Source organism: Cetorhinus maximus, chromosome 10 (assembly GCF_964194155.1).
Source record: "Cetorhinus maximus chromosome 10, sCetMax3.hap1.1, whole genome shotgun sequence".
Taxonomy (NCBI): domain Eukaryota; kingdom Metazoa; phylum Chordata; class Chondrichthyes; order Lamniformes; family Cetorhinidae; genus Cetorhinus; species Cetorhinus maximus.
In genome coordinates this window covers 83092925-83112130 of record NC_135888.1, presented here as the reverse complement: position 1 = coordinate 83112130, position 19206 = coordinate 83092925, and positions in this window count along the sequence as shown.

Genomic DNA, 19206 nt, shown 5'->3' with positions numbered 1-19206 from the left:
CTTCCTAAAGTATGGTGCCCAGAATTGGACACAATACTCCCCATTGCATGTTAGCTTTTGTTTTGTTTATTAACATGGATGTTTACTGAGTTGGTTTACATGAGAAGAGGAGCTTTAAATCCCACAAAGTGACAGAAATCCATGTTTCCATCTGATTATCCAATGCAGTAACTCCAGGAGCTATTTACTCAGTAACGCAAACTCCTTTCCATAGATAACACTATCCATAAAGGGTCAGAATTCACAATAATCCCATCCAATCGTCCTCCAGGTCACAGGTATAGCTGATCCGTAGAGTGCTTCAACTGGATTGGCTGTCCAGGCCGAACTGGCTTTTTAACATGCGTGGTAGTTTCAGCGTCTTGGCTGACTGCCTGTGTTCCTGCTGTTAGCGCTTTCTGTGGTGACCAAATGACAGTAAGCGGAAATGTCTCTTGACAGCCATCTCATAGACAGTAATAGTTATCTGAAAATTTATGGCTGGGACCAACTGGAAGCTTTGGCGGAGGTTGGGTTCTGGGAGAAATTTCAGTGTATCAAAGCTGCAACTTAGCCTGGAGATTTCTCCCCGCTAACCAACTCCGCAGCCGCTGAATGATCTTTGTTGCCGACGTCATCTTTGCTACGAACTACACTGAATTATGTAGTTTAATGAATATTGGTGATATTACATTATCAGAAATGAAGGGGAGAACTTTCAGCATGTCGGCAGGCTGTGCGGGTACGGAGTTAATCGCTGCCCATGATTGGCTCCGTGCTGCTATTTTACGTGGGCAGGCCAATTAAGGCCAGCCCAGCATAAAGCGCGGCTGCTGAGAACAGCGGGAGTGGGCGGGCGGTGATGGGACTGCAATGACTGCCGGGTCCAAAGGCGACCCAGTGGCCTGTTTAAAAACTGCGCAGGCCACCTTGCAAAGGCTGGCAATGATAGCGCACAGAAGGGTTCCCAAGAGCGCTCTCAAAGAGCAGGCCAGGGCAGAAGGGTAGGTCGACGGGGCTCCTCGAGGAGGTGGCAGCACGGCGCAAAATCCTCGTGCCGAGGGATGGGAGGAGGAGGCCGCCCCCCCACCACATGACGAAATGTGCCTGGGAGGAGGTGGCAGAAAGGGTCAGCTCACATGATGTGGTGCAACGCACCTGGGTGCAGTGCCGCAAGCGCTTCAACCACCTCTTGCGATCAGGAAGGGTGAGTACCATGTTGCCATGGGTCACTTAGCACAGCAGTTAGGTTGGCCTCCCCAGCACCCCACTCCCAACTCTGAATGTAGTTACTGCATTGAATCATTCACAGCATGTGGCCTTCGTTGGGTGGGCCAGCAGACATTGCTCATGCCTAGTTGCTCCTGAGAGGGTGGTGCTGAGCTGGCTTCTGTACCCGCTGCACCTGGTGCACTTACACCCTCAGTACTGTTTTGGGGGCGAGCTCAAGGATCTGCACCTACGTGCAGTGCTGGAACTCCAAAACATTTCAAAGTCAGGCTGCTGACTGACTGGGAGGGGAACTTCCAGGTGGCAGGGCACCAATCCATCTGCTGCCCTTGGAGTTCTATGTGGTAGTGCTTCCTTGCTTTGGAGGGTCATACAGTGTGTGTGGCAAATATGATGGAGGCAGCATCTGGGCAAGGGGGGGCTCAGCCCTGGCTGCTTGGAGTGAGTGTACGGCTGCTCCAGGGTCACGATTCACATGAGCCCTGCAATGTTTCACTCAGGTGGGGGTGGCAGGGCTGCAATGGCAATCCAGGTACGGGGTGGACTAATCAATGCTCCTCTCTACTTTTCAGGAGGAGACTGTACACAATAACACAGAGCAGATGTGGACTGGCGGAGGCCAGGCCCAATTATTCATATTCACCAGATATGAGCAGGAGGCTCTCGAGCTGGAGAGGCACCATGCGCCCAGGTCTACCGGCAGCAGTGAGGTTGGGTTGCCAGTGGGAGGTAAGAGTGCCGTGTGCTGAGGTCATAATGTCAGTCATTGCAACCATTCCACTGTTGACTGTATATTGAATTCATGGGTTTCCCATTGATAATGGAAGGAGGAGCGCATCCTGATCCAGGTGCCAGGCATGCACATTAACAGCGTTACGACTTCAACTAATCAAATGCCCTTGTTCTTCCTTTCAGCCTTATTGGAGCATGCCCGGACTGAGGAGGCAGAGGGACCGCCACTGACCCCTGAGGGCCCAGAAGATATACACGTCACCCCATCTCAGCTAGACAGGTATCAGCGCAGATACCAATACTTCAGTGGGGATAAGACCATCAGCTAGTGTCCCAGGACACAGTGGTGGGGGCACTTCACACTCGCTTGAGGTGCAGGCGGAAACAGAGAGTGCCCAGGGCACCAGCAGCTGGAGGACTGCAGGGAACCAGGAACATGCTCAGTCGGTGGCTGACGATGAGCCTCTGGAATCATCCCTGAGGCAGCAGATGCTGGAAGTGCAGCAGGGTCTGCGGGAGGATCTGGCAGAGATACATGAAGCAATGCATGCCATGATCTCCATGATGGAGGAGTCCATGTGGAGTATGAGCAATGCATTAACCCTCATGACCAAGCGCAATGCGTCCTCCATGGAGAGAGTGGCGACTCTCATGGAGAGTGCCCTCCAGAACAATCAGGATTTCCTGGGGATGAGCTCAGACCTGCAAGCCCTCACAGCGGCATTGACCTCAGCTGGTCAGTGCCAGTGTGGGAGATGGATTGGGCACCCAGTATCCCAGCTAGGTGCCCATTATATCAACAGTGAGCAGGGAGGTCCGAAGTGACCTCATGTTGGCGCATGAGCTGCCTGTCATCTCTGCGGGCTCCTCTCAGGGTGCTCCAGACGCGGCCAGCAGCTCCTCCAACCCTCTGCCAGTGACTGTGGGATCCAGTGAAGCTGCAGCGACTGGGGAGATGCCAGCCATGCAACTGGCTGCTCCCTCCCAGGCAGGGCCATCACCGGTTCCACGGGCCAGAGGATGCCCGCCAAGGTCATCAAGGCCAACAGGACAGCACAGTGAGCAGACTGTCTCAAATGCCAGTGCCAGCGAGGGGGCAGGACCTAGACATAGCACCCATAAACATAGGCATAAGACACCTTAGGCACACCACGGGCTTTTCACTGATGGTTTTCTGTTGCCCCGGTATTAGTTGCTTATTAGTTGGTGTGCAGCTCAACACCTCTGAATAAACTTTCATTTCTGTTTTGTTTTACGAAATCATTAAATGTTTTAGTTCTGAACAAGGCTCAGGGTGCTTCCTTACTTCTGCAGGTGGATGGGAGCCCATGAGTGACTTGTTTGTCATTGAGCTTTATTGACAAAGCACATAGTTCCTAACCAGGCAGATGTTGCTCTCAGCTATGCCTGCAGCTCTGGCAGGTCCATCTGTGGTGGGCTAGCTGAAGGATCGTTGGATCAAAGCCTCCCAGAAGTCCCTGCCTCCCTGGTGGTTGCCTGGGTCACCGTCCATTCCCTTAGCATTCTCCTGAACGTGCTCGTCCTCAGACTCACTATCGGACTCATCCTGCGCAGCCAGAGCAACTGCGTCTACATCTTCTTCCTCCACTGGTTCCCCCTGTTCCAGCGCCAGATTGTGGAGAGTGCAACATGTAACCACTATCAGCGACACACGATTTGGGGGGTACTAGACTGGGCCCCCTGAACTGCCCAGGCATCAGAAGTGCATCTTGAGAAGACCGATCGTTCTCTCCACCACAGCCCTTGTGGAGTCATGGCTCCTATTGTACCGCTGCTCAGCTTCTGTTCTTGGATGGCGGAGAGGCATAATGAGCCACCTTCTGAGGGGATAGCCCTTGTCACCCAGCAGCCATCCATCCAGCCAGGCTGAATGAAGAGCCCCGGCACCTGGGAGTGTCTGAGGATGTAGGCGTCATGGGAGCTGCTTGGGTACCTTGCACAGACTTGTAGAATCAGCATCCTGTGATCACACACTATCTGCACATTCATGGAGTGGAAGCCCTTCCTGTTGACAAAGGCACTGGGCTCACCTGCTGGTGCCTTGATGGCCACATGTGTACAGTCTTTTGCACCCTGGACACGGGGGAAGCCAGCAATGGCCGCAAAGCCTCTGGCTCGCTCCGCCTGGCTGGCCTTGCCCCAGCGATAGTGGATGAAAGTAAATGCACGCCTGAACAGAGCATCTTTCACCAGCTTGACACAACTGTGGACAGCTGACTGGGGGAGACTCTGCAAAGATCATCCACCAACCCCTGGAAAGAGCTGGAGGCATAGACGTTGAGGGCAGCTGTGACCTTCAACACTTCTGGCATGGGGTGTCCACCCACACAGTTGGAGGTGATCTCAGGGCCCATCATCTGACAGATGGAGGTCACTGTCTCCCTTGAGAGACGGAGCCTCCTTTGGCACTGCACCTCAGACATATTGAGGTAGCTGCTTTGCCGCCTGTATACCCTGGCAGCAGGATAGTGGCGTCTTCTGCAGCCCCTTCCACCTCGCACTTTCTGTTGGCCCTGCGCCTCTTGTGCCTGCACCTGTTCTCCCAAAGGTGGCTCCCCTGGAGGCTGCATATGGATTCCTGGCCTCCTCCCCCTTCTGGCCCTCTCTTCCTCCTCAGAGGAGGTGCCTCCAGTGGAAAGCTCACCCCCCATTCCCAGGATAAAGGAAGGCTGCCTGAAATCTGCAAGGCCCCAAGAATTATGTTTACTCCAGAGTCCTGACCTGAAGCCTGTTATTCTTGTAAAAGCAGCTCTGAAGAGATTTGAAGTTCTCCTGTTCACACAAGCAAGTAGGAGTAAGTTTAAAAATTAAATGTCTAACAAATATCACTCAAGAGCACACTCACCCCTCTTATCCCGGCCGTGGTTAAGGTTTTTAAAAATATGGCCTACCCGCCTGCCTATTGCACCCATGCGACACTCTGAAAATTGCACGGGCTCCAAAGAATCTTGGTGTATTAATGGCTCAAGGGTCTTAAGTGGCCCGTTAATTAATGACAGGCGCGCATCAGAGCTCATAGCATGCCCGCCCACTGAAATAACGCAATGCCTCACGGTGATGTCGGGACGCATGCCAGACATCACCGCGCTTCATTTTATGCATCGGTGTGTTGGGCCCACCCCCGCATGCTGACGTCAAAACCCTGGCTGAAGTCTAAGTTCATAAACCATGTGTATTTCGAAACTAATTGTGGTCAGATTATGTAAGTATTTAATAAGTTAAATAACACGTTTTCTGAATGAAAAACAGCAAAACTTATGTTATGATTTCTTTTACAATTAAAAGGATAATAATAAAATAACTTGCATTTATATACCACCTTTAATGTAGCAGAGCATTCCAAGGTGCTTATCAGTTCAAAAGTAAATCAGCTGTGGATGACAAATGTTGCTATTATACAGGACAAAGGAATGATAAGCATTCCTCAGCCTAAGTAAGACCTATGAGCTAATATTCAGTTTATAGTCACTAGAAAGACATTTTTCATGAAATAATATATTTAAGTGCTCACTATGCTCAAGACAAGTAAACATTAATTTCAGAGTGATTTCTTTGTGCCTTAAGACATCTTTGTATACTAATAAAATAATAAATTACAATTTGATAGTTCACACAATGTAGTAAACCCTGCTGCAGAAATTAGATTAAATTAAATGGAAAAGTAGAGCTGGGTTATACACTGCGGGCAGGCTCTCCACACCCCAGCACAAATGTCAGGGGCCAAGCCCGGCTCCATCTGGCCAGCTCACCCCACTTTAATTTTTCAGCCGAGGGGCCTTTAATTATTATAAGGTGATAATTCTGACCTTCTTCAGGAGGAAGTCCCACCTCGTAGAGCTGCTGGCCAATCAGAGGCTGGTAGCTCTGCAGTACCAGCAGCACCACCGGGAACATTGGCCACTAGGCCAAGGGGAAGGGGTTAAGTTAAGCGATACAGCTGGACCTCCAGGTAAGTTCAGGGTCTCACCAGGGCTAGGCTGACATGCCCTGGCAAGGGAGTTGGGGGACACGCTGGACAGGGCTAAGGGTGAGGGTAGATGCAAGGACGGAAAAAGGGCTGGCATTCAGTTGGCAGCTGGGGCCCAGAAAGGAGGTACTTCCCCCCGCTCCCCCATTTCACTGACCAGCAGCCCACAGCGTCAAACCTGCTGGGCTGCGCGTTGAGTGCACATCTCTCCCATCAGTCATTAAATTGGAGTGGAGGCAGGATGATGCCCTAAATTGGGCATTAATTGCCCCCTTCATGGGTGGGTGCCCCACCCAATGGCTTCCCTGCTGCTCATAAAATCGTGGCAGGACGAGGGTGGGTGGTCTGATGGCACCAAATGGCACAGAGCCCTATTTTACGGGCAACCCATCTGCTTTCCCGTCCGCAGGTGGCTCATAAAACCCAGCCCAGGAATATTAGAATGTGTTGCAATGCAGTAGGTCAACTGATAAATTGCAGATGAACATTCACTGCTGCCATGAGAAATGTACATGGATTAGATACAAAAGAACATATTTGTGGAGCTGTATTCAGTTCTATCAATTTCATCTTTGTTCAAAAGAAATAATCACTCATCTTCTTGCTTACTTAATGCAGCACAATCGCAAAAATATCTGGGACTTTGAATATTTTTCCAAATCACAAACTCAACTTCTCCAAATTATGGTGTTTTTATTCAAGCTGTCAAATACCTGTGCTAAGATGTAACACTGTTTCTTGTCTAGTTTCCACTTTGTTATCCTGTTATCCTTGTCAGATCTATGAGGTTCAGGTCCTTTTTAATATTCTGATCCACACACAAGTGCTGAAGTTGTTGCAAATATTCCTTTCAATTTAGTCTAAAAACAGGCGACAGGCTGATTAAAACTAAAGGTCACATTTCTACACCAATTGCAGGACCCTTATTGTATTTTAATATACAAACAAGCAGAGAGTACACTACTCTTGGTAATCCCAATTCTACTGGCTGTTGGCCATCCTCATCAAGCTACTGCAGGCTGCTCAAGAAAAAGCAAATTAAAAAAAATGATTTTTGCAGGGCCAAGAGTAGATTTCACTGCCATCCTATTCTTGCCACTACTGGGAACAGCTCCCCTGGCCCCTTAGCCACCACACCCCTGCCCGACCCATCAACCTGACTATATGGAGTTAACTGGCTCTATATAGAAGCTAGCCAATTATCAACCTTATAAAGCCAGCAAGCTGTAGTTCACCACTTTGGGTGACCACTGCAGATGCTTCGCCGTTTGGTACCTATTTTGGATGCAGGTTAAAAAATGCTCTTCTATGTCTTTAAATGTTCCAAATTTGACATCCCACCATTCATATGACCCACCAGTGATTTCAGGTGTCTTCAACATGCTCTCAGCAAATCCCTTTGAAGACTTCATTCACCTCTCTACCTTCCTCTCAGAATCACAGAATCTCACAAAAGGAGGCCATTCAGCCCATCATGTCTGCACCAGCTCTCCAAATGATCATTATGGCCTAGTGCCATTCCCCTGCCTTTTCCCCATCCCTTGCACATTGTTTCTATTCAAATAATCATCTATTACCCTCATGAATGCCTCGATTGAGCCTGCCTCCACCACACTTCCAGGCAGTACATTCCAGACCCGAACCCTCATTGTGTGAAAATGTTTTTCTCACATCACACTTGTTTCTTTTGCAAGTCACTTCAAATCTGTGCCCTCTCATTCTTGATCCTTTTACGAGTGGGACAGCTTCTCCATATCTATTCTGTCCAGTCCCTTCATGATTTTGAACATCTCTATCAAATCTCCTCTCAGCCTTCTTCTCTCCAAGGAGAACAGTCCCAACCTTTCCATTCTATCTCATAGCTGAACATTGTCACCCCTGGAACCTTTCTTGTAAACCTCTCTGCACTCTCTCCAATGTGTTCACATCCTTCCTATGATAGGTGCCCAGAACTGTATACAATACTCCAGCTGAGATCCAACAAGTGTCTTTTATAAATTCAGCATAACCTACTTGCTCTTGTACTCTATGCCCCTACTAATAAAACACAGGATACTATGTGTTTTATTAACTGCTCTCTCCATGTATCCTGCCACCTTCAATAATCTATGCACATGTAAACCCAAGTCTCTCTGCTCCTGCACCCCCTTCAAAATTTCACCCCTTATCTTATATTGTCTGTCCATGTTCTTCCTACCAAAATGCATCACCTTACACTTCTCTGCATTGAACTTCATCTGCCACATATCTGCCCACTCCACCAACTTGTCTATGTTCTCTTGAAGTTCCACACCATCCTCCTCGCTGTTCACAACACTCCCAAGCTTCATATCATCTGCAAACTTTGAAATTGTCCCCTGCACATCAAGATCTAGATCATTAATATATATCAGAAACAAGGCCGCCAATACTGACCCCTGGGGAACTCTACTACAAACTTTCCTCCAGCCCGAAAAATATCTATTGACCATTACTCTCTGCTTCCTATTTTTCAGCCAATTTTGTATCCACATTGCTACTGTCCCTTTTATTCCATGAGCAGTAACTTTTCTCACAGGTCGGTTGTGTGCTACTGTGTCAAATGCCTTTTCAAAGTCCATGTACACCACATCAACAGCATTACCCTCATCGACCTTTTCTGTTAGCTCTTCAAAAAACTCCAGCAAGGTAGTTAGCATGATTTCCCCTTTAGAAATCCATGCTGGCTCTTTCTTATCAACCCATTTTTTTCTATGTGACTGCTAATTCTATCCTGAATAATTGTTTCTCCTCCTTAGAACCCATCTTTTCTCCCAAACTTTTAATTACAATTCCTCATCTTTTACCTGACTTAATGTTTAATTCCACTACCAGAGAGGGCTTTTGTACACCTATAGTCTGGAGGTGCGGCACCTGCTATATTGGGGAAGGAAATTTTAAGAGTCCAGGACCCATGCCTGAAACAGGCTTTGGGCACTTTGTATATGCAAATAAAGGCCCAATACCTGTAATAAGCCTCCACTTCAAGATTGGTTTGCCTTGAAATAACCTTCCTGAGCTATGCTCAGTAAAGCCAGATGCTGGGATTGCCTGCAATCCGCTAGGTATGTCTTTCACATTTACTTGTCTGAAAATTCCTATTGATCTCGCAAATATAGAACATTTACAGCTACCCCTGAGGCTCCCCAGGTTGCTTTTGCTCTTGACCCTGGCCTCTGACCCTGAGTTCCTATCCCCAACTGCCATGGCCTCCTACCCTTTTTTCTCCTTCTTCTTCCAACCCCTGACACAATATGGACCTGGACCCATTTCACTGAAGGCCACGGCGATGTTACCAGCAGCTCAATCTTGTACTATGCTTTTCCAGCAGCAGCTTCTTGCCCTGCTACCTCCTTTATAAAGAGGCCTGATATCAAAGCAGCCTTGGCCTAACCATTTAGATGCAGACCTTATACCATGTGCCTGAAAAATGGGCATGCCCAAATTTCTAGATTAAGCTGTCTGTGCTAATCTTGTGATGTCACCACCGCTTTGCAAGTATGCATGAATGTCCCAGATTGGTGTCACATTGAAATTTTCATCAAACTCCTGAGCTGTGTCCATGTTTAATTTGCCATTCCTTTAACTGATGCTCTTCTGGTGCCCTATCTGAACACTAAGGGCAGGGTTTTCCTCACCCTCCCTCCCCGCAATCTTCTGGTCCTGCCGCAAGTCAATGGCCTTATGACTGGGGTGCTGCCTCGCCCGCGGAGGGTTCCGCCTGCAACAGGGCCGGAAAATCCCGACCTAAGTGTTGAGTTGTTGAGTTTAAACTGACAACTATCATCCTTTCCATAATCTTCTCCTAGAAATTTTCACACAACTGAATCCTGACAGTTCTGTTCTGGAGGTAATCCACCAGCACTCCTGGATACACAGCCCACTCTCAGCCCTGAACAATTCAATCACCGGATAAACTCACTGAGGAGCTGTCAGGAGTCAAGGGCACAAGACTTCTTCACCCAAGGAGTCCTCCTGAGGGAAACACAACACTCTTCATTTAAGGAAGTCAGCTGGACGAAAGTGAGATGTATCTATCAGTTCTCAATAGAACACACTAGTGCTTCAATTTGCTGCATTGCCATGCTACATGACTGTTTTTCATACCACATCATAACAGGACATTACGTCACATTTTGTATTTTTGAGTGGTAATTTGGGCTATAAAGTGAAGGCCATTATAATGCCTTTAAAGATACTTACAGTATTTTTTTATGCCATTAACAATTGCACGGTTTAACTTACAGCATTTCAAACACATCTTGGAAAAGTCAAGTAGTCAAAACACTGGAGCTCCCAAAATAATGCTGTTATCACAATAAAAGCTCACAAGTACTTAATATTATGGTCATATGATATTATTACCCTAGCATAAAATGCACTCTGTTATGTTTGCACTGGGTTTCTGTATATCTTATTTATCTCAAAGCAATGCAGAGATGACTCTAGTTCTAAATTCAATGGTTTATTAGCAGAACTTTAAAACATCTCAGAATTTACAGGATTTCCAATGCACATAGGCCGGGATTTTCCAGTCCCACCTGTGGCAGGACCCTTTGCGGACGGGGTGAAAATTTGGTGAACTAGCAAAACGTCCATTGGTGGCAGGACTGGAAAATCCCGGCCATGGTCTCTGCTAGATCCCAGATCCTTTCTGGAACATTCAGTGTTGCCAGCTCTCCAGCTCCTCTCACAGGCAATCAAGCAAGTGTCCAAGGATCAGTTAGCTGACTAATATAATTAAACACACATGAAACAAACCATTGAACACTACACAGTTATTGTACATTATAACCATTACAATGGTGCTGAAACATGGGGCGGAATCTACTGGTCTGGAGTATAAATTGGGAGGGAGGTAAGAGTAATTTCCACACGGGATGGGATGTCTGGTCATAGAAACATAGAAACTAGGAGCAGGAGTAGGCCATTTGGCCCTTCGAGCCTGCTCCGCCATTCATTATGATCATGGCTGATCATCCAACTCAATAGCCTGCTACCGCTTTCTCCCCATACCCTTTTATCCCTTTCATCCCAAGACCTATATCTAACTCCTTCTTGAAAGCATACGATGTTTTGGTCTCAACTACTTTCTGTGCTAACGAATTCCACAGGCTCACCACTCTCTGGGTGAAGACATTTCTCCACATCTCAGTTCTAAATCATCTACCCCGTATCCTCAGACTGTGATCACTGGTTCTGGACTTCCCCACCATCGGGAACATCCTTCCTGCATCTACTCTGTCTAGTCCTGTTAGAATTTTATAGGTTTCTATGAAATCCCCCCTCATTCTTCTGAAGTCCAGCGAATATAATCCTAATCGACTCAATCTCTCCTCATATGTCAGTCCTGCCATCCCAGGAATCAGTTGGGTAAACCTTCGCTGCACTCCCTCTATAGCAAGAACATCCTTCCTCAGATAAGGAGACCAAAACTGCACACAATATTCCAGGTGTGGTCTCACCAAGGCCCTGTACAATTGCAGCAAGACATTCCTGTTCTTGTACTCGAATCCTCTGGCTATGAAGGCCAACATACCATTTGCCTTCTTTACCGCCTGCTGCACCTGCATGCTTACCTTCAGCAACTGGTGTACAAGGACACCCAGGTCTCATTGCACATTCCCCTCTCCCAATTTATAGCCATTCAGATAATAATCTGCCTTTCTGTTTTTTTCTCACATTTATCCACATTATACTGCATCTGTCATGCATTTGCCCACTCACTCAGCTTGTCCAAATCATACTGAAGCATCTCTGCATCCTCCTCACAGCTCACCCTCCCACCCAGCTTTGTGTCATCTGCAAGTTTGGAGATATTACATTTAGTTCCCCCATCTAAATCATTAATATATATAGTGATCTTGTACTGGTTAGCTCATTAATGCATGAGGAGCATGGTGAGCATGGGCATTTTGTTGATGTTCGTGTCACTTCCAACTTAGCTGAACCATCGCCAGTAGAAGTGCAGTGTTGCCTGGGGCCTGCATCATGTATGCCTGAGGTGATCTGTGAACAAATTGCAGTGATCCATCAGCGTATTCTTTGAAGTTGTCCCTCTGGCCCTGAGCATTTCAGCCAATGGGAAGTCCTGCAGCCAGCAGCGGCCTACCCCTGCCCCCCATCAACTGCCTCCACCATGGTGAAGCCCATCCTGGAGGACCACAGATGAGTTCTCCTCTTGTTCTTACACCTATGTGCATGGAGACTGCAGCATTGATCGACGTGATGAAAGCCATGCCCACGTACCCTCCCTCAAAAACTATTGGGCTTCCCGCCATCATCTTCGAGACACATTCGAGAGATCCTTGCCTTGCTATCATAGATGTAACACCCATCCTATTGTCAGCCAGGACTATCTACCCATGGCCCTCGAGGCTCTAAACTGGCACATTTTTGTCGCCCCCTTCCTTCCACCCAAATACCACCCCTACTGCCTTAGGGGGCTAACCCCTGCCTCCCTTCCTCCATGCATCCCTTTGTCTCCTCCTCTGACCCCCTGCCTTGGTCAACTTGAGTTGCCCTTCAGCACAGACTTTACTGCAGCTCCGGACCTTGCTGGGATCTCCATGTTATGAGACCCATGAGTGAGCGAGAAACCTGCTGCCGTGTGGGTTTCACCATAGAAAGGAGAACACACCTGAGCATGGTTCTCAACCAGTTGACTCATGGTTAATGGGGTGTCCCTTTAGTCGGCCAATTGTGTTCACCTTTAACTGCACCCACCCGGAAAGATCCTCCTCCCACTTTGAGGATTTACACGAACAGAGCAACTGTGTTGTGAAGAAGAGCCAAGAGATAATGGTGCACGTAACTTTCCAGACACATTCCACCACCTTCTACCCTAGTCCTGTCACCCACCAACTCTCCCCCATCACCCTTGATCCATTCAGTATAACCATTGCTATCCCATCTGTTAACTTTGAATCTCCCTCCATTACCCCTGAGGTTATCACCATCACCCTTCACGTACCTTCACTCCCCTCTCAGCTTACACCCTTTACTATCCCCATGCTCAACCTGACCCTGACCCTGACCCGTCCCATTATCTGCACCACCTCTTTTGTCTGTTTCAGTGACCCATTCCCCCCATGAGACCAGACAATACCCCACCATGACTCTGGACCTGCCACCTTACCACTTCCTACTCCCCCATCTCACTATCACTATCCCTCTGCTGCTGAGTACCCTCAATTCAATCCCCAGGACCCCCAAGGTAGACAGCACTGACCCTGCCCTTTAGGACCATCTAACTCCCACCATCCCTGGCTAGAGGCACCCCTCCCACAACACCCCCCCCACCCCCACCCCCTCCATACACACACACACACACACGTACACACACACATACATTCAAAGGGCTTCCACACGCAACATATAAGGCCCTTCCCTCCTCCCCACATCCTTGCGCCCTCACCTTCCATCCGTGACTCCTTCCCTGCCTCAGGCTCGCTCCCTCCCTTGGCCAACCTCCCTACCCGTGCCCCTTAGACTGCCATCACCTGATCATTGCCTCGTTGAACAATGCTCTCCAAAGAGGAAAGAAACAGCAGCTACACACTCCAACTCCAGCAAGTTAACTACCTTACCTGCTGCATGCCACTTATATGTAGTTTTAAACCTAAGGCAAGTTTTGCCGATAACTTAATTAGGAAGGGGAACTTAATTCTGGCCTTTTACTGAGCGTGCATGACATGCGAATACACTTCCTGATGCTGGCTGTTGGAAAGCTTGGCACACCCTCAAACTTCCCTGAACTTAATTGAAAAGTTCATTGCACCGTCGGGAAGCAGATTTTTGGCGTCTTGCTTAATTGAATTCCCCCACCCGTCTTCCTTCCCACTTCCAGGAGCAGCACAAGATTCTGCCCATGTTGACTAGCAGGAGGTCCCTGGAACATTTATTTAAAGATCCGAATTCCCTCAGGCAGAAATGTGGGTTCAAAACAGCTGATTACTTTAGCAGTGCCTTATAATTCCCAAGAAACATCTGGCTGAAAGTGAATGAAGTCCTGGTATACAATATAACTTTGGAAGGGTTTTGGAGTCTGAAATTGACTAAAAATAGAATGGAAAGCATTGGATTTTATTACTTGTCATGAAACTGACATTTAAAAAAAACATGTAGAGCTATGCTACCCAAAATCAGGACAACATCGTCAACAACACTCTCACTTGCCAGCTTAACTTGAAATTTTCATCCCTCATTTTCCATCCCCCACCACAGTCCTTCATCTGTACTGCACTGGGGTATCAGCCACAATTTTTGCACTTAAGTCCTGATGTGGGACTTGAACCTATGCTGGTCTGACCTAGAGGTGAGAATGCTACCCCAACACCTGCCCTCCCGAGCCACACTTCAATGACAGGTCCTGCCTATCCCTAATTCTAAAGCTTCTTCTGCTGCATTTGGAATCCTTCTACAACTTTGCCATTTCTTCCTCCCTCCAAACAGCAGCCTCCCCTTTTGTGGCAGGAGCTTGCTGAGAGCCAGTCATGTATAACTAATGGGCTCTCCATGAGGAAACTGGAGTAGAGTCACAGCAGTGGCAAGATGGTGGCTGGATCCCCTGCCCAGAGCCTCTATCGCTGGTTAAAAATGAAGTCGAGTGTTGAGTGTGGCTTTATTTAATTACTTTATCTCAGTCCATTGAAAATTGAAACAAAGTTTTTGACATGAAATGACAGTGCTCCTACTTGCTGAGGTAGGCTGGAGGTTTCCCTGTTGTGGGAAGCTAAAAAAATAAGGAGGTCTGGAAATTGAAAAGTGTGGAAGTACCATGAGAGGAATCTGAACTTCGGAAACAACCATTGTCCCGTAGTCAGGACAAGCAGAGCAGGGTTCACCTGGAAAGTGAATGTGAGAGGAGGAAGTCATGGATCACGTGGTTTGATGGTAGCTAAAATGGCAAAGCAAGTGTTAAGAGACATGGAAAGAGAAAACTGTCACTGCAGCTGCAAACGATTTTTCGGATTTGATTGGTTGCAAGCTTGCTTATTGTTCAATGGAACTTTTAGGGAGAGATTGAGTGTTTTTTATAAGATTTGCTGCTGTGGGTTACTTGAAACAATCATCATGTTCTGTGCCCTATAGGCATGTTCTATGGACACTTATGTTTTAAAGATGTACAATATTTTTAATTACAGTAACATTTTCACCACAGAAGTGCCAGGCAATGACCACCTCCAACAATTGAGGCCCTTAAGTGGGCAATTAATGCCCACTTAGAGGCCTCATCCCGTCTCTGTTAGTAATGTGCACACAGGCTACATTCCTACCGAAGAGAAACAAGGTTTGGACTTGATGTTGTCAGTTTCTACCTGAAGTAAAATCAGAAGTAAAGTATTTTGTGAGCTGGATTCCCATTAGTTGGATAGTGATGAAGATTTCGATCTTTTGTTAGAATTCTTGGATGAAGTTTACAGGAAAGATGATCTGTTAAATTCCAACAAGGCATGGTCTGATAGATTTTGGGAATTAGATGGCCATTGAATGGAAGAATATATCTGGACTTTAATAGATTGCACAAAAGATTGGTGAAATTTGATTTCGAGGTCACTGGATGAGCACTAGTGTTTAAATTGCTAGTTTGCACTAAGGTTTCTCATATGGACAGGTTACTGGTTCCAACTGAAGCTTGGTTCTTGGAGAGGAAGCCCCTGTTAAATCAATTGCCTCCTGCCCTTGTGTGATGAGAGATATATTTTTAAAATATATTTTTTGGGGCTATGTTGGTATTCTGCGTAGGTAAAGAAAATTGTGTGTGTGTTCAGGGTTAATTAAATGGGAGCAGGTTACTAGAGACAGGTTGTCTGTGAGGGCTAAGAAATGAAAGGTTAAAGGTGTTAGGTTGGTGCATTTGTACTAGGAGGTTATGGTGAAGTTGCATTACAAGTAAATAGGGTGGATTTAAAATTTGCATTGTGAGATAAGTGGAAAGCTTGGTTTTTCAGCTGTTGAATTTCAAAAGGGATTTTAGAGGTAGCAAGGAACATTTGCATCTTACAAAGGCTTCATGAGTAAATAGGGGAAGGTATATTAAATTTTATTGACTTAAAAGTAGAGACAAAATAGAAAATGGGAAAGATTTTTATATTGGAGAAGTTGAATTCAAAGAGGTGTTTGAGAGCAATGGAACCTGAGATGAAAGAGGAAAAAAGATATTTAAGGATGGATGCTTAATTGAAATGTGATCACTGTGGGAGAAAAGACCTGAAGATCAGCTACTTGGTGTGTGAGCCAGAGAAAAAGCTGTGAGAGTTTTGAATTGGAGGCAGCCATCCCGTGTTAAGCCAGGAAGGTCTGTGTTTTAGGAAACAGTTTGTTTCTGAACCTATTTTGGAATTCCACATCAGAGTGGAAGTGTTTGAGAAGTAGTGAGGTGCAGTTCCTGGAGTTGGGTAATATTAATGGATTTTTATGGTTAAAATCTATAAGGGGGTTGTTGCCAAGGAGGTAGTTTAATTGCGTACTTTTGACCAAGCAAGTTTTTTTGGGGGGGTTGTTCTGGAAGATTGTTTTAACTGTGTTACTTTAAATTTGTGTGCTTAAGCTTTTGCTTTCTTTTTAATAAATCTTTTAATCTTAAAAATTCTAAAGGGGTTATTGGAGTTCTACGCTTTTGAGAAAGCATAATGAAAAAAAGGTTTATGATCAGTGAGACAGACTTCACTCTGGGGCCTGGCTTGCTCAGCAATAACATCTGCTGTGATTGTAACATTTGAAAAACTTCCTAGGGAAACAGTCATTTCTTTCAGCCTTTGTGCAACTAATTGGACATTTCACAGTGACATAAAGAATAGAGGGTTCAAGATTGTCAGATTATGAAATGATCTAGACAGTGGACCCAGGCATCAATATAATGAAGGGTAAATGACAGACAAATGAGGATATAGCATTTCTGATAGTGGTTCCGGAAGTGACTCTTGTGTAAGAAAATGAGCAAGTACCAGAGATAGTGATAGAGAGCAATCTTCTAGCAGCCGCCCTGACAGACATCAAAGTGGAAGTTATAGGTCGTAACTTGAATAAATTATGGTAGTGAAACAAAGGCTACAGAACAGTCTCAGAACAGATCTGAAAGCAGAAGTCCTCATAATCGTGAAGTTACAGTGGCTGCCAACAAACTTGAGGATAAACTAATGAGAGAGGTAAAAAAACATGGAATTAGATAGTTGGAGAGAGTTTGAAATTTATTCTGAGGTTCCACATAAGGGGTAGCCAGTTTTGTCACGTGGATAGACCTGTACTGAAAAAACACTTGAAGGTGGCACATATAAGGCTTAAACGAGACTAGTTGATAGGGGATTTGAAGAGCAATTGGGAAATGCAGATGTTAGAATAAACTGTTCCACAGCTGGAAAAGTAAACTTGAAAACATTTTTGGTTCTTCTGACCACATATTTTTGGGAGAGTAGGTCAATCAACATAAAAGACATGTTTCTGCGAGGTGATATCTTTCAGAGAGAGTGTTTCTGAAACCACACAAAGAGGCAAAAAATGCAGAAGGAAAACTATGGAAACGAAACAAATGTGTCACAGGCCTGAATGATGCTTCCAGGGTGTGATTTTGGGTGTGATCTGTTTTGCTGAAAAGTGTCTGTGTTCAACTAAAAACTGATCCTGCAATGTTTTATTGGTATTGCAAAGGAACACTTTCAGTCACCTTCCTGATGCAAGTTGATGATTTCTCATGGGGTGGTACTGTGGAATTTGAGAAATGTGTTATTAAAAAGATTAGGGTAGAATGTAAAATTGTGATTAAAAACAGAAAATGCTGGAAATATTCAGCAGGTCAGGCAACATTTACAGAGAGAAACAAAGTTAATGGGCTGGAATTTCATCCTCAAGGCAGGTAGCCTGCCCCTCAGTTCAATCCACGCTCTCACCTCCAGCCAAGAGAACACTCCTCCATTGAAGAGCTGGAAATAAACAGCCTGGAAGATCCATCACAATGATTACACAAACCATCCACCAGTTCAGAGACATGCATCTCAGTAGGACCTAGATCTAGAACAGGCTCGGACTCACAATCTGGTGGTCACCACATGGACATGTGTCCACAGCAGGAGGAGGTAGCTTCAGCTGTGCTCCCTGGCACTCGGAGGACTGCTGGGGAGGAGGCATCTGTGAGGTCTGAGTCAGATGACAAGTCTCTGGATTCGGCCATCCAACTCATCATGGAGAGTCAGCAGAAGGCATAGGGACATCACGCAGAGCAGTTGCAAGCCCTCAACAGAGTAGCACGCCAGTCAGAGGAGTGCATCTGCCTGCTCTCTGATGAAGTGATTCCCACATGTGCACACATGGAGGTCTCCATGGGAAGGATGGCAGACACCATGGAGACCCTGGTCCAGCAGAACACAGAGACGTGCACAGACCTGCACTCCATCACAGTAGCCATGGGTGAGTTCCTGTAGTGGCACCAGAAGTGGGAAACAAGGGACCTCGAAACCCCTCCAGGTGCTCCTTCCCCTCAAGGTGTCAGGCCAGGGCCCTCGGCACCCAAAGGGAGGAGGAGTGGTGGCTGGACACCCCTGGGCCATCCACTCAGGAATCTCATAGAGACTGTCCGCTTCCTCACCCTCAACTTCATCCTCTCTCACTGCAGAGGGAGCAGCTGGCCCACAAGTGAACAGCTAAAGCAAGCGTGGGCCCTCAAGGCCTTCGCTTTCCAAGGACGCATGCTGAAGTCATCAGAGACAACAGGGCCAACCATTGCGCAGCCTGTCTCCACCCGTGCTCCGGATGTCAGGGTAGCACCTTGAAGAGGTGGTAGAAAAGTTAAACATTTCTGATCACAATTGGTTGCACAGGTTGCACATTTTGCCACTTTATACTATGATTTTTTTTATTGTTCATTCATGGGAGGTGTGCGTCACTGGCAGGGCAGCATTTATTGTCCATCCCTAATTGTCCTTGTTCAGAGGGCATTTAAGAGTTAACCAATTGCTGTGGTCTAGAACCACATGTAGGCCAGACGAGGTAAGGATGGCAGATTTTGTTCCCTAAAGGACAATAGTGAACCAGACTGGTTTCTACAACAATCAGCAATGATTTCATGGTCATCATCAGGCTTTTAATTCTAGGCCCAAAATTTTCACGTCAGCATGCGGGGCCGGGACTGGCGTGCCGACACGTAAAATGACATGTGGTGATGTCGGGCGTGCATCCCGAAGCCACCACGCATCATTCAGATCTTTCATTCGGCGGGTGTGCACTAGAGGTAGTTGCACGCCCGCCGAACTGCCAAAGGCCTG